We start from the raw sequence: 14,230 nt of genomic DNA, 5'->3' as shown, positions 1-14,230 counted from the left end.
TTCTCTCGCTTCTTATATGGAAAAAATTTAATCAACAAACACATATCTCAGTTAAGGGGAGCAAAAAACACTCCAATGTTCATAATTTACTCATTTAAAAAATGATATTGCGCCTCTTGAATACCAAGAAAGGGTTGATTGCACTCAAGTGTAAATATCAAATGCCTGTTGAAAAAATCGCCCTGGCTATTTGTTACAGCCGCTGAATTCGCACAAAAGCACCTCATACAAAAGTCATTTCGAAGAGTTGTAATTGAAGCAGCCTCCGGGTGCGCTTCGAGGGTGCCGTTGCGCAAGAAATCGTGACTGGAAGGAGCTCCCGATTGAAAAAAAATTAAATCAATAGAACAACATAATGAATTGCTTAATTAAATTTTGATTGCATTAGAGAAAGAATGACTTGCGATTTGCTTCGATAGACAAAGACATGCCCCTCGTCTCCATGTTAAGCAGGTGATATCCGGTCGGTGCGAGTTTTGACTTTCTCTAGAGATCCAGTGGCGGTTGAGTTTACGATCAGGTTGAGAATCTGGAGCAGGTACTATGGGGATGCTGGGGCAGGGCGTGAACCATGGGAAATGGGGAGGATCTCATGGGAATCGGAAATAACCGACACTGGACAAGCTTTTTCATAATTTTTTTCTCACTTTGAAACAAAAAATTCATAGGGGATATACAGACACAAGTATTTAGAATATGAAAGAGCTACAAAGAATGAATTATTTACTAAAAAAAGAAGCAATCCAAACCCTTTCAACCAAGTTTCAAACAAATCAGTCACATCTTGTTCATTAATAGTAAAGCAGAGTTTGAACAGATTTATTCATAAAGCAATTCATTTCTTGTTTTTCAAATCTAAATACTGATACGTTTGTGACTTTTGACTTTCTGAATTTTACAATAAAGCAAAAAATTATTATTTTTTTTGAAAACTAAACCATACTTAATTAAGAGTCTTTCTCACTTCTCAAAATAAAGTAAATAAAGTAAAGGTATAAGTCAAAGATTGCTTATTTCTAAATCTGTCAAGAATGAAATAAAAACTGTCGTATTATTACATATTAGTGTTAGTAGTAGTATACTATTAGTATTGCAAGAATTATTTCTTGCAAATTTTCTCTAAATCCTAAAACTTTTTTTCTTAAATTCTAGGAATTTGCATTTTCTCTATTTTTAGGCAACAACAAAAATATATTACAGAATATAAATATGTTTTTATATGTTTGTACAGTTCTTGTTCTTGATGTGATCTGAAAACTGGTCTGATTTTAATAATGGCTGAGATATCCTACAACCTATTTTTTCTTTTAATCACTAAATGTTGCTTTTTGACCTAATTTTTTCAAGATTAAAAAATCTTTGGATATTTGCCGAAATGCTTTGTGTGATATTTTTATTTTTGCTGTTGCAACGAACGTTTTCTTGTATTATTGTCGAGGTAGCACTTTCTATTTGGTCTCAGTTTCACGTCTTAAGTGGGTTACACCTACGTGTGCACGAAATCGCAAAGATGGCATTGGAGCTGAGGGAGCTTTCGAAGCTCGTTAGAATAATAAAATTGAAAAGCTTCGACCCACGCTCATGATGATTTAAAGCTTTGCTTAATTCAGTTGTTGTCTTACACGACGAAGCAATTACATTCGTTTTCTGTTTGAATAAATAATGAATATCTTCATTCTTAATTTTAATAACCATTTAAATTACAGTCGGAGTCAGACTGCGTTGTTGGCAACAGACACACAAAGAAAGTGCACTCCGGACACTAGACAAGGAGTGGTCTCTCTATTCATCAAGTTGGGATTATTTCCTCATTCTTTATCTAATTATGGCTTTTCGCGAGTCGGGATTTCGGTTTTCCTTGGTGGGAAAATTCGTCGGGCGTCGTTCACACTTCCTGCCGGGCAGGAATCGCAACGTGAAATTTTTGTTGGCGCGTTTACGCACCAGCAAACAAATCACTGCTTTAATGAGGCAACTCCTGCAGCTGTAAGCCTCATATAAATGCAAACTACAATACTAATAGAGCCATTAAGGCGGGAAAAAGTGCTTAAAATAAGTAATTCTCTAGTTAACAAGTATGCAAACCGGCCGTTTGATACCCATAATATCAAGAACTGATTATATTAACCTTAATCTTTCCGGCAGGAATTCTATTAGCGGCTTTTCCAGACACTCCGTGTCTCCCACTTTGATCCCAATTACAGATAAACGGCGAACTTAACCTTTCGCCGGCGAAAATCGACAGGTGCAAGGACTCGCTGAACTTTTCTAAATGAACAGTTAGACCGTGCGAACGACCAAAACAAAATTTAATCGTGCGGCAAATATTAAGTGTAACATTCAATGAAAAACGTAAATTTTGTAACAGGTACGGCAACGTGACGCCCGATTTTGGACCGATAATGCCCGAAAAATTCGAATTATGAGGAATGAGAAAGGATTTGCATAGATTCGAGAGGGAAGTTGGCCTTTTCAGACATTCGGAGGTTATCTAAGCGAAGAAAGTCCAATAAAATGCGTTTAGGACTCTATTATAAAACCGGAGTCAGTGGAGCTCAAGAAAGGTCAGCTGTATACGTCACCCGAAGCGACAGTTCCGGAATTTCAAAACGGGGAAAGGAAAAGTATAATTTCGACATTTTTTACAATTTTGTTCAATAAATTGTATATTTAATAATTGAAAACGTTTTGAAACAACATACTTGTCAGTCTTATTTTCAATTTCAGTTGAAATTCCAACCAGATTTCTTATTCTCCACATCTGGAGTTAAAGTCTTCAGTCTCATACTCATTTATTATCAGTTTTATTTTTATTCGTAGTCAACTTTGCCTCGTTTTCTTAAATGCTATTATTTTCATTTCAGAATCACTTAAAATTTAGGATAACTTACTGAAAAAAATTAAATTCTCTTTTTATTATCTTGAACCACGTGAATTGGCGAACGCTGATGTTTCTCATTCATTTTTTTGTTCAATGTAGATTTGCTCAAATATCTTATAACGGCTGTTCCGGCTAAATCTCACATTAGAAGTATTCCGAGTTCTAACAATGATATGTATCTAAAATTTTGTTTTTACTCATAATCGGTTAGGTTCTGCTCAATGAAAATACTTTCAAGATGGCGACACTTCCTGATACACCGGAAGTGGATATCAAGTTCGTTATTTTAAATAGAAAGCTATGTTTTTTATTGCGGTTTTGGATTACTCAAGTGATTTTGAGAGAGTTTAAAAAAAAAGTTTAATTTTAATTTTTTTTGGATTTGAATCTTTCTATTCAAAAATTGATAACTCTACTATTTCTTATTATGTTAAAATCGTATTTGGGTATACTTACGAGAGAGGAAAGTTAGATCTTTCCTTTGGTGTATTCATAATTGGTGAAATAATTAACAAACCGACAAAATGTAAGGTTACCTTTAGAAAATTAAAAATACCCTTAACTCAATTTTTCTAAATAAAACACACAATTTATTCTTCATTAAATAGAGGAGAATTTAGTTCCGCTTCAATCTGTATTAACATTCTCTATACCTATGTTTGATAGTTTCAAGTTATAATAACTTCTTTTGATATTGTGAGAAATTCATAAGCCATAGCTACTTAAGCATATGTTGTCATAGAAATAAGAAAAAATTAGAATATCAGTTATTCAAATTTAGATTAAATAAATTTCATTTGTATTTACGAAAAGAATAACTAACTTAATCATGAACTTGGTGTTTTTTTAGTAAGAAATATTTCCAAACTATGCGAAAACTACCATGGATAGTAATGAATTTCTTCCCTTGTAAAATGAGTCAAAGTAACTTGGAAATCATTAAATTTAGGTATAGGGAATGTTGATGCAGATTGAAGCAGAACTAAATTTTGGAAGTTTGTTAATTATTTTTCCAATTCTAAATACACGAAAGAAAAGATCTAACTTTTTTTTTTCGTATGCTCAAATACGATTTCAAAATAATTAAAAATGGTAAAGTTATCGATTTTTGGAGAGGAAGATGCAAATTAGAAAGAATTCAAAAAAGTCTAAATTTTTGAAAAACGGTTAAATTTAGGAATGGAGAACTTTGATGAAAACTTTCTCAAAAACACTTGAGTAATTCAAAAACGCAATAAAAAACATAACTTTTTATTTAAATAAAATAACGAAATTGATACCCACTTCTGGTGTAAGTGCTGCCATCTTGAAAATATTTTCATTGAACAGGATCTAAACGATTATGGCTATAATCAAAATTCTAGATAAATATCACTGTTAGAACTTCCAATACTTCTAATGTGGGGTTTAGTCAGAACAGCCTGTATTATCACTGTCAATTTAATTCGCATTCTCATAACTCTTTTGTAATTCAAAAAAAGATTTCTTTTACTTTGTTTGGATTTGCGGTAAAGAATGACGGTATCTGTGCATTTGAAGTATTTAACATTTCATTGTGGATGTAACAGTGGCGATAAAGCTTGCCAATATTGAATAATTCAAGGCTCACTAAGATTTGTACGTGTGTTGGTATCAGTTTGGCGCAAAAATAAATTGCGTTGTCGGTAACGTACGATTTTCGTTCTCGCCTCGTGAAATATATTCCAGCAGCCGTAACATGGGTCGATGATATCTAGCAGAGAGCAGCCTCCCGAAGAACACAGGAATAACAAGTGCCCGATAAGTTACACGCTATTGAAAATGTATTTTACAATTTCGCAATTGCCATCAGCTACTACATGTCTCTCCTAAACCATGCAAGCACTCAATTAATTCCATTCTCGGTTTCTCATTCGGAAAAGGTGAGGTCGTTCCTACTTTGCATCATAAAACGTTGAAAAGCGAAGCTGTGCCGTGACTATCATAACCCAAAATCGAAAATAATCGAGAGAACAAAAAACGTGGGAAAACACTCTTCATACAGCCGTGCCTTTATTCCTTCTTGTTCAAAACACAAGATGAATGGAGAGGTCAGAATTACGTCGTATCCAGGTGACATTCAAGTCACTTCCGCTTGGCTAAATCACAAAGCTCGCCGGAAGTAGCTTTAGGTCGCGAAAGCTCCCTCGGTGCGATACCGCGTAATTACAAGCCGGCGAATGCGCTAATGGCCTTAGCTTTTGATTGACGGTATCGGCAGGATCACAATGGCCCATAAAACGAATCCTTCACGCTGAAAACATTATGACAAGTGTATGAAATCATCAAACTGAAAGAAAAACAAAAGACACACCTGAGGTGCGATTAAACTTAGATTAAACCGAGTTGATTCAAATTTAAACGGTCGCGCTTTATTAACCTGATTCGATAATTCACTGGCTTTCGGCTGTTACGGACGATTCGTGTAATTAACAAGTGAAAATTGACGGGTAGGTGAACGGACATTGCTCAAGGTCACGCACGAAGACGCCTACAACCCACACATAATTTATTTGTTAAACTGGACAATAATCGCTCTTGACGGGGAAATGTTAGCACGGAAAGGACGAAGATTGCCATCGCGGCCTACTGTCGCTAAAGAAAGTGCAATTAAATTAACTTAATTAATTTAATTTCAAGAGATAAATAGCAAGTTAACCTTTTCGGGAAGGTTCAGATAGAAATCGGGAGAAAAACAATGTCAAAATTGCTGGTAAATGGAAGGTTTCACCCACATTGTAAGATGAGTTGTCAGTTTAATACAGGCTGTTCTAAAATAATCAAACTTTGAGAGCTTAATTTGATAACTCTGTAAAATACGTTGACAGAAATTACAAAAAGAAGAGCTTTTATCTGATATTCGTAGCACGAGCACCTCCTCCACACAAAAGCCCATTTCGCGAACTGAACCAGGCCGATTTGGCCTTTTATGCAAACACACAGGACCGGAAATCTCGTCTAGCGATTTAAAGGACGCAACAGGTCGAAATTGTGGAGCAGGTTATGTGCCCGTCAATCATCCTGTCTCCGTTTCCGGTGTCTCATCTGTATCAGCTGTGAGGATTCGGCAAGGTTCTTTATAGATCCGATCCCATCCTGCATACTCGGATGAATTTTTTCCATTCCGAGATGAGCGTGAATAGTTGACATTTCTTACGATTTCCACCGTAAAGGATTATTTTAATCGCAATGCGAGCCTCATTTAAACTATAACTCTGCGATAAGTAAAGCACGAGGCGAATAATCGGTTTATTTCTGCATTATTCATCGGATGGAGCGCTTTCAAAGGCGTTATGTGACGGAGAATTCCGGTTTACGAGCGCGGGGGACATGCGAAACCGTAAAATGGATTTTCGAGTTTTGCTACACACAAAGTCTTAAAAATTGCATTCCGAACCTTAACGAATTAGGTGTTTCACATCTTATGCTTCAAGTTACATTATAAACCTTAAAAATTACATGTGAAACCCCAAAACTCCATAAAACTGTCTCTAGCAAACAAATAAATCCCGCGACACCATTTCGTCCTGAAAAACCGGACATGAAACAAATCGTCGTCGACAATAAACTTAAGAGTAAGAGTACACGTGTTAACTCAATCATACGGCATGTGCTGTCCGCCTGTAACCAAGACTCGTTCTTTTCGTGCATTGTTAATGATAATTCACTTGGCAATTTCATTTATTTTGATCAGGATTTACATATTGCTTTAATCGCCGTATAACTGTATTGTGGTTAAAATGTTTCATTAAAAATATGTTGGATGTCAACCGTACTCGCTTTAATTAATTAGCGAAATAAGAGAATACACATACCGTTCGTCGCGGCCCCCCACGACATTTTAATCACGAGATTATACGGCGATTAATTGAATTTGTCAAACGGGCCCCAAAACGCCTCCACTCCAACGCGATTTCCAGTTTTTAATCAAATTACCTAATTGTGCCTTAAGGTTTGAGGTGTAAATTGACTCTTTTTTAATTCAAATTTAGGTTGTGTTTAAATTGGATGTAATTTTATAGGTCACCAATTCCGTTTTAAGTGATGAAATAATTAGATTTGTTCTCAGAATGAAATATCTGTTACGATAACGTTGACACCAAACTTTTTTAAATAGATTATATCTATAAATTTATGTATTAATTTATGCAAAAATTTATTTTAGTGACAGATTCTATTTATTTCCATTTAAATTGTACCTACTTTTTACAAACTGTTACAAATGCATCTTTAAAAAATCAAAAATTTTGGTTCTAGTGGTAAATCAGTATTGGTAATTTATGGGTAAAGTTTTAAATTGTGAACAGTTCCAAATCCAATTACTTTTTATTATGACTTTTTGTGAATTTTGAGATACGATTAATTGCATCGTGGACGTCAAAACTTCGCGATTTAATTAAAAAATTCAACATTTCCGTCAAGTTGTCACTTGGGAATGTAAAATGAGCCAGCAGTTGGTCTGAAAAGCTCGAAAGAGCGGGATTTGAGGGCAGACGAAGCAGTCATTTAAATTGAATATCTCCGTGTTATTGTTATGTAAACATTGTCAATCTCTCGGAATATTCATTGGAGGTCACGATCGCGAATAAGGGCACCGACGAAAAACTCGGGGCGATTGCATAAACATCCCTTGACTTTCTCCGGCGGAATCCCGCAAACAAAGAAGAAATGTTTACGCGAACATCCGATTTATAACCGTATTAAGCACCATTTTACGACCTGCGGCCTTTGCGACCTTCTGACCTCTGCTTTGAATTATATGTTTAATCCGTTCTTTTATTTATTGCGAGGTTATACCTTTTGCGTAGGACGATTTTATTGTTCAAATTGACCCGAAAAAACTCAAACAAATGGTCCTACTTGGCACTGTTGAAAGGTTACAACTGACAAATTCGACACGTCTTACCCACTTTCGACGACCAAATGCGACAAACGACCTTGTCCTTGACGACATACATTAATCGACGACGTCTTGATCCACATTCGCGTTATCGGGATGACATCGCGGAACACAGACAGGATTTTAGGCGCTACACGACGAGCAAACGACAAATTAAGGTTGACGGTGAAACATCGGGCAATTAAAACCAATGCTGAGGCGAGAAATGCGCAAATCTGCTTAAGGTTGCAAATATAAATTACTCCTGTTTTTGGAAAACTATCTAAATTAACTCAAAAGACAAGAAAACGCCCAAGGTTGCAAGTGTAAATTTAACGTTACAAATGTAAATGTTTAAAAATGAAATATTTTAAAATCTGTTGATGCTGTGATTTTTATATTGAGTAAAAAATGGTTAAGGTTGCAAATGTAATTATAAGGTTACAAATGTAAAACTTTAAAAATGTTTTTTTTTGAGTAGTTAGGGAATTGAGATTGAGCGAACTGATTAAGGCTTGAAACGTAATAGTGGGTTAGCGATGTAAAATGAGCAAAAAGTGTAGAATATTAATTTATGTAATATCGATGTGTATCTGTTTACCTACACAGCTTTCATTTCCTGGCTTTCAGAACATAATAGATCCAATCAACCGAAATAAGAAACTGATGCTCGGAATAGTACCGGAGTCAGTCACCGGAGGCCTCCGCTTGAAATAAGTGATAAAAATGGCGACATTCGACGTGAATATCGATAGAGTGACGTCATGATCGCCACATATCAGATCAGTGTATGTCATTAAACCTCCCATTCTTGTTGTTAGTATTGTTATCTTGAGGAATGTGGCTCGAAATCGGTACTTAACGGAAATCCTTGTCGCCCCCGTTGAATTCCCGAATTCGAACGAGGTCTATAAATAACCGCCGGCTTGTTGCAAAATTTCAGAATGAAAAACGGCCGTGCAAATCCTCCAATTAGTCAGGAGATAACTCAGCCCAACGTGTCGATAATTATTTCGTATGCTAGAGGCGCAAAGCTCGTAAAAATAAATCAGAGAGGCGGTCGGGATTGCTCCAAATTCGCTGATAGTGTTTACAGTCTGACGATGAGATTGATGAGTTCGAAACGTGGGTAGTTCGTGACTCATTTTCCTCATGAATAAAACATGCAAAAGGATTTTTCTTCGGTTTCGTATTAATTGTGCGAACACATATGGTACTGCAGCAACCTGTTTCCTAAAACGCCCACTTGCAAATAAGGCCGCTTTACCATTGCTGAATACACACCTGAACTCCTTTTATATTATTCTGGTTAAATCGAACGCGACGAAAGCCATATAAGACAGTAATTAGACAAAGGGAAAAAGCCACGAAAAATTACAATTCACAAAAATCAAAGCCTGTTTTATCGACTGCAGGTGTGTGTAATTTTATATTTAATACACAATTTTACCAAATATAGACGAGAGTGTATGAGTCGGTTTGGATTATTGCTCGACAGAATTGCTGAATTTATGGAGCTGTCGAAGTTAACTGCCAAACAGCATATGTCTTGCACTCACCAGTGATTTATTCTTATTTTTTATTGCTGGTTTACATCACATTCTCACCTTTTTTACACTCCAAACCTTAAAAATCCAAAACCAGAGCCAACAGTAGAAGCTTATTAAATTATTCCCTACTTTATTAAATAGCAAAGATAATTACACCAACCTGAAAATGTTACACGCCCAACCTTAATTACATCTTCGTTGACCTTTACAGATATATTTATTAGTTTCAAGCAACATTTCCAACACTCAAACAAGCAAAGCTATTTTTTAATTAGCCACCTTATTGTGGAAAATCATAAAATTTAATCATAAAGAATATTAATCATTTTACACTTTTAACCTTAACTTTTACATTTTTATACCTTAATGGCCACATTTTTACCTAGTTTATAGAAAGTATTGGTCAACAAAAACTTTTAATTTTTACATCCACAGCTTTAATTTGAAAAGAAGTAAAAGAAAAAATGTAAAACAATAGATTCCAAATACTAAAACATGGATTTGGTATATTAATTTTTGGATTTGGGTGATTTTGGAAATATTTGGAAAGAGATAAAGAAAAATACATATGTAGTCTAGTTTTAAATTGGACTATATGATTTTAGGAAAAGAGCATATGTGATTCTGTGGTGTCTTGAGTTGAAGCCCAAGCGTCTGGTTTCCTGTTGTTCGTTTTGGTGTGTTTCTGGTTTGTGGTGGTTTATGTATCGGGTCGGCGTTTGCAGCGTGAACTATTGCTAATGAGCTCGTAGTGTTGTGGTTGACAGGTAGAGAGAGTAGCCGCAACTACTCGTAGCCGCGGCATCGACGGGCGGTCGGCCGTTGATCTGGAGGTAAGGATGCGGTCAGGTGGAGCCCCACACCTCCTCAATCCGATTTGTTTAAATCACACACAACACCCACAGCGGAATTTACGTGGGTCTCGCATCCTGTCTTGTGCTATCTCCACATTGGAATCGTTTTCCTCACCGCGCGTCAAAATATTGACGCGATAACCGATCGAGAGGCAACGCGAAGAAAATTCGATTGTGTACCGGTTGATTTCTAATCTGGTTAAACCGGACTCTTAAACTTAATTGAATAGATTTAAATAGGCAGAACAGCAATTTAAGCCGATGATATTATCGGCACGAGATAATGTTTACAAGCAACAAATTTCAGACGGTATCTGATCGCCGGTGAGGATTTATTAGTGTGGCTTCTTGCGAACAGAACTGTTTTTTTGAAAATTTTAGTGTAGGTGAGAGCGGAATGCGAACTTTCCCCGACAAACGCCACAATTCGCGTGACGGACTGATATTCTTCACAGCGGGTCTCACTTTCGAAGAGCTTTCGACCAGCTTTTTTCCAACGGTGAGGTTAAGTTGTTTGCGAGATGAAGTGCACGCCACGGCACGGGGCCGTAAACGCGAGGAAAACGATGAGAGAGCAATTCACGAAATGGATAAGAACAAGTTTTCATGTAACTTGACAAGATTTTAAAGTTTTTTATTAAAAAAAAATTATAGAGAAATACCTCAAATAATGTTTACAAAATGTCGATAGAACTAATAATTTTCGAGAAGCTAACTACTTAAACCAAATTGGTTTTGTAAGTGCATGATTTTGTTGTTCGATCCAAAATCGTTTGTAGATTTCAATGGCCTCTTCAATTTTATCGTAGAATCATAAGTTTTAAGGATTTTTTTAAGATTATGATGACTTAACTAATATTGGAGTAATCATCGAAATTAATCGAATGGCATAGGTTTAAAACCGACATCTCGGAATGACTTTTTTGGCCCAAAAATCTTTTCGAACAAATTGGCAAAAATTGTGACGTGAAAAACTACTTAGAAAAAAAGTAAACTTTACATTACCTACGAGTATGCAGAATTTTCCAGAAAGTCAAAACTTATTACTACTTACTTGCAAATTTTGCAAAAATTAGTAAGACGATCATTTTAAAAGTGTGTGATTTTAGCGGTCCCGTTTTGAGTTTTCCAACAAAATGAACTGTTAACATATGAAACTATTTATAAATGAAATAATTTTTTTTTATCCACAATCACTCTATAAAGAGACTTTATTTCACACTTTAGATGCGTATCAAGTACCAGTTTTCCACTAGTGGAATAAAGTAACTTTATTCCACTGTTAGTAACCAGCGCACTGCGTAACAGCTTACTACGTTTAACCGAAAGAAAGCACATTGGTGTGACGTTTAAATGTCAGTTTTTTAATTAAGTTTGGAATAATTTGGRCCTGTGATTGTGGATAAAACGTTATATTGCGTGGATAACACGCTACCTAACACACTCTTTCAATAAATAACTAACTATAAGGCAGTTGTATTTATTAAAAATTAAAACTTTATGAAAATTACGCACAACACATGTTAATAACTAACGGGAAACTAAAAAAACAATAATTCAACGAAAAATGTATAAAATGGACACTATAGCAGATACTTTTCCATTAATTGTGAAAACAAAACTATTGAATAATGGTCAATTTTTTTTGTCTTGGATATAAACAAATTAATTGTTGCTACTATGTTGGTGACAAGACCAGATTAAAACATACATCATAATAAGATTCTAATAGAATTGATTTGGTGGTGAAACTACTATTTCGATAACATAGTTACTATTCCGATCTTTATCCCTTTATTTTGGTTACAAACTCTTGTAGGTATACTTGGATAACATAATACAGGTTCGGCCAGAACTCGCGCCCCAAGGAAAATTGCCAGGCAAGATACCAGGAACATAATAATTTTCGTTTATTGCTACAGGCTATTAGAAGAGGAAACAAGTAAACTGTACTCTAAATTGCAACTCTGTTTAATGTTATTTGTGACTTTTATTGTCAAAATTTTTGTATCTTTACTAAATAATTGTAAAAAAAATATACAAGATGATCAGTATCATTAAATAGACATAAAAAATTCTTCTTCTTCTTGGATCTTCTTGGTATGGAAACGATTTATAATAAAAGTTTGGTGTGACGGGCTAATAGTGTTTTTTGTTCGACATAAAAAATGTCAAATCTCAAAAAATAAATGGCACAATTTTTTGACAGATAGAATTTTTTCCATGTTTCTGGTATCTTAACTTACTTGAAATTTTTCTCTGTGGCGCAAGTTCTGACACACCGTGTATATTTACACTTTTAATGCGAGACAAAAATTAATTCTAAGATTGATTTTAATAGCTAGAGGAGAAATTACAAATCGGCAGTAACATTTTAAATCAGAAAACAAGAGTTAGTCCCGAGGGGCCGTTCACTCCGGAATTAGTTGTACAAATTTTTGGAATTTAATCGGAAATTGCTTGGAAGTATTTGAAATTACTGCAATTACTTGTGAATTACTGGAATTCTTTTTGGAATAACTAGAATTCTTTTTGGAATTACTGGAATTCTTTTTGAAATTATCAGAGTTATTTACTTAGAGTACCATATTAATGACACTGTTGTACTTAAGAGCGCTGCGCGTGCGCAAAAATTAAGTTGATTTTCTTAGTATTATTTAATTTGGAATTAGAGGAATTATTTTGGAATTACGGAAATTAAGTTGGAATTACAGGAATTAAGTTGGAACTTCAAGAAATAATTTGGAATTAAAGGAATTAATTTGGAATTATAGAAATTAGTTAATCTGAAAAAAAAATGGAATTGCGAGTTTTTGGAATTGGAATTAGTTGGAGACATTTTTTTCAAGTTAACGGCCCCTTGGTTAGTTTACTTTGTATTAGGTTAAAAATGATAAAACTTTCAAGGGATCTGAACCCAAATCTGTAGCTCTGATTGACTTCCGGTTTCTACTACGTAGAAAACGTTTTTCGAACTTTAAAAACAAAAATCTTGGTGATTTTTGAATTTATTTATTGTTTTTTCGTAAAATTTTGAACTGATTTTGAGCGTTCCAAATTGACCAAATTTGATATAGACCGTCCAAGTTACAAGACAGATAGTATTTATTTGTTTCAAAAATTTGAAAAACAAAAAACCGTAACAATCACATCTTACATAATAACACAATGCAGCAGAACAATAGAATTTTGTTAAATAATAAGCTAGAAAGCTAAAGACATTTGCTTTAAAATTTTTATCTTATCAATTTGTAACTTTCACAAGAGTGGTGATATTTCACAACATCGTCCATGTGGAGAATTAATCACGGTGGCAACCCTGTCTCCATTTCCTTCAAATCTCCTCTAAGCCGTTCCGGGCTGTTATACACGTCCATTTTTCGCCTTTTTCCCCCGTTCCGGATCAATCTTCCTCTTCCATTTTCAAATCTTGTAATCCTCTTACAGCGTATGTGGGCCGTAATGAGCGTATCGCGTCGTGGGCCGGCCTTGCGGTAAATGACAGGTAGAAATGTTTCGCGAGCAGCGCACGTGTGCATCACCGGCACTTCCGCCAAGCACCCTCCAGATGCATCTCCCTCGCAGGAAACGCGACCCTATTGCAAAAAAATACATGTGTCGTTTTTTACACTTCCTCTTCCTTGATTTTTTGATGGGATTATGAAATGCAAAGCCGGTGAACACGAAACGCGTTTTTTGGGTCGCGGAGGGCACGTTTCGTGGATTAGTGGCCGAGATTGACGGGCGATTTTATAACAACGCCTTGAAACGTCGCTCTTGCAGGGCTATGGGAAGAATGCAATTAGCGAAACCCACTATTATGCCGGTAATAGGCGAGAAGTGCTTCTTGCGAGAGATAGTCACGTGGAGGCTGGCAGGATTTGCGCTTCCGATGACGCAAGAGGTCGAAGGGCACAATCGCACAAAGACCGACAGATTCAGAACACAGTTTTATTTCTTGCTGTTGACAGAAAACGTGATAGAATTTGAGGTTTATTTTAGCATGTGGTGTTTGTTAGATTGGTTAATTCTTGTCAAAAAATATGGT

This window comes from Tribolium madens, unplaced genomic scaffold (genome assembly GCF_015345945.1).
Source record: "Tribolium madens isolate multiple individuals breed KSU strain unplaced genomic scaffold, Tmad_KSU_1.1 Scaffold_96;HRSCAF=242;Tcas5.2_LG5, whole genome shotgun sequence".
NCBI lineage: Eukaryota > Metazoa > Arthropoda > Insecta > Coleoptera > Tenebrionidae > Tribolium > Tribolium madens.
This window is presented reverse-complemented; position numbering follows the sequence as displayed.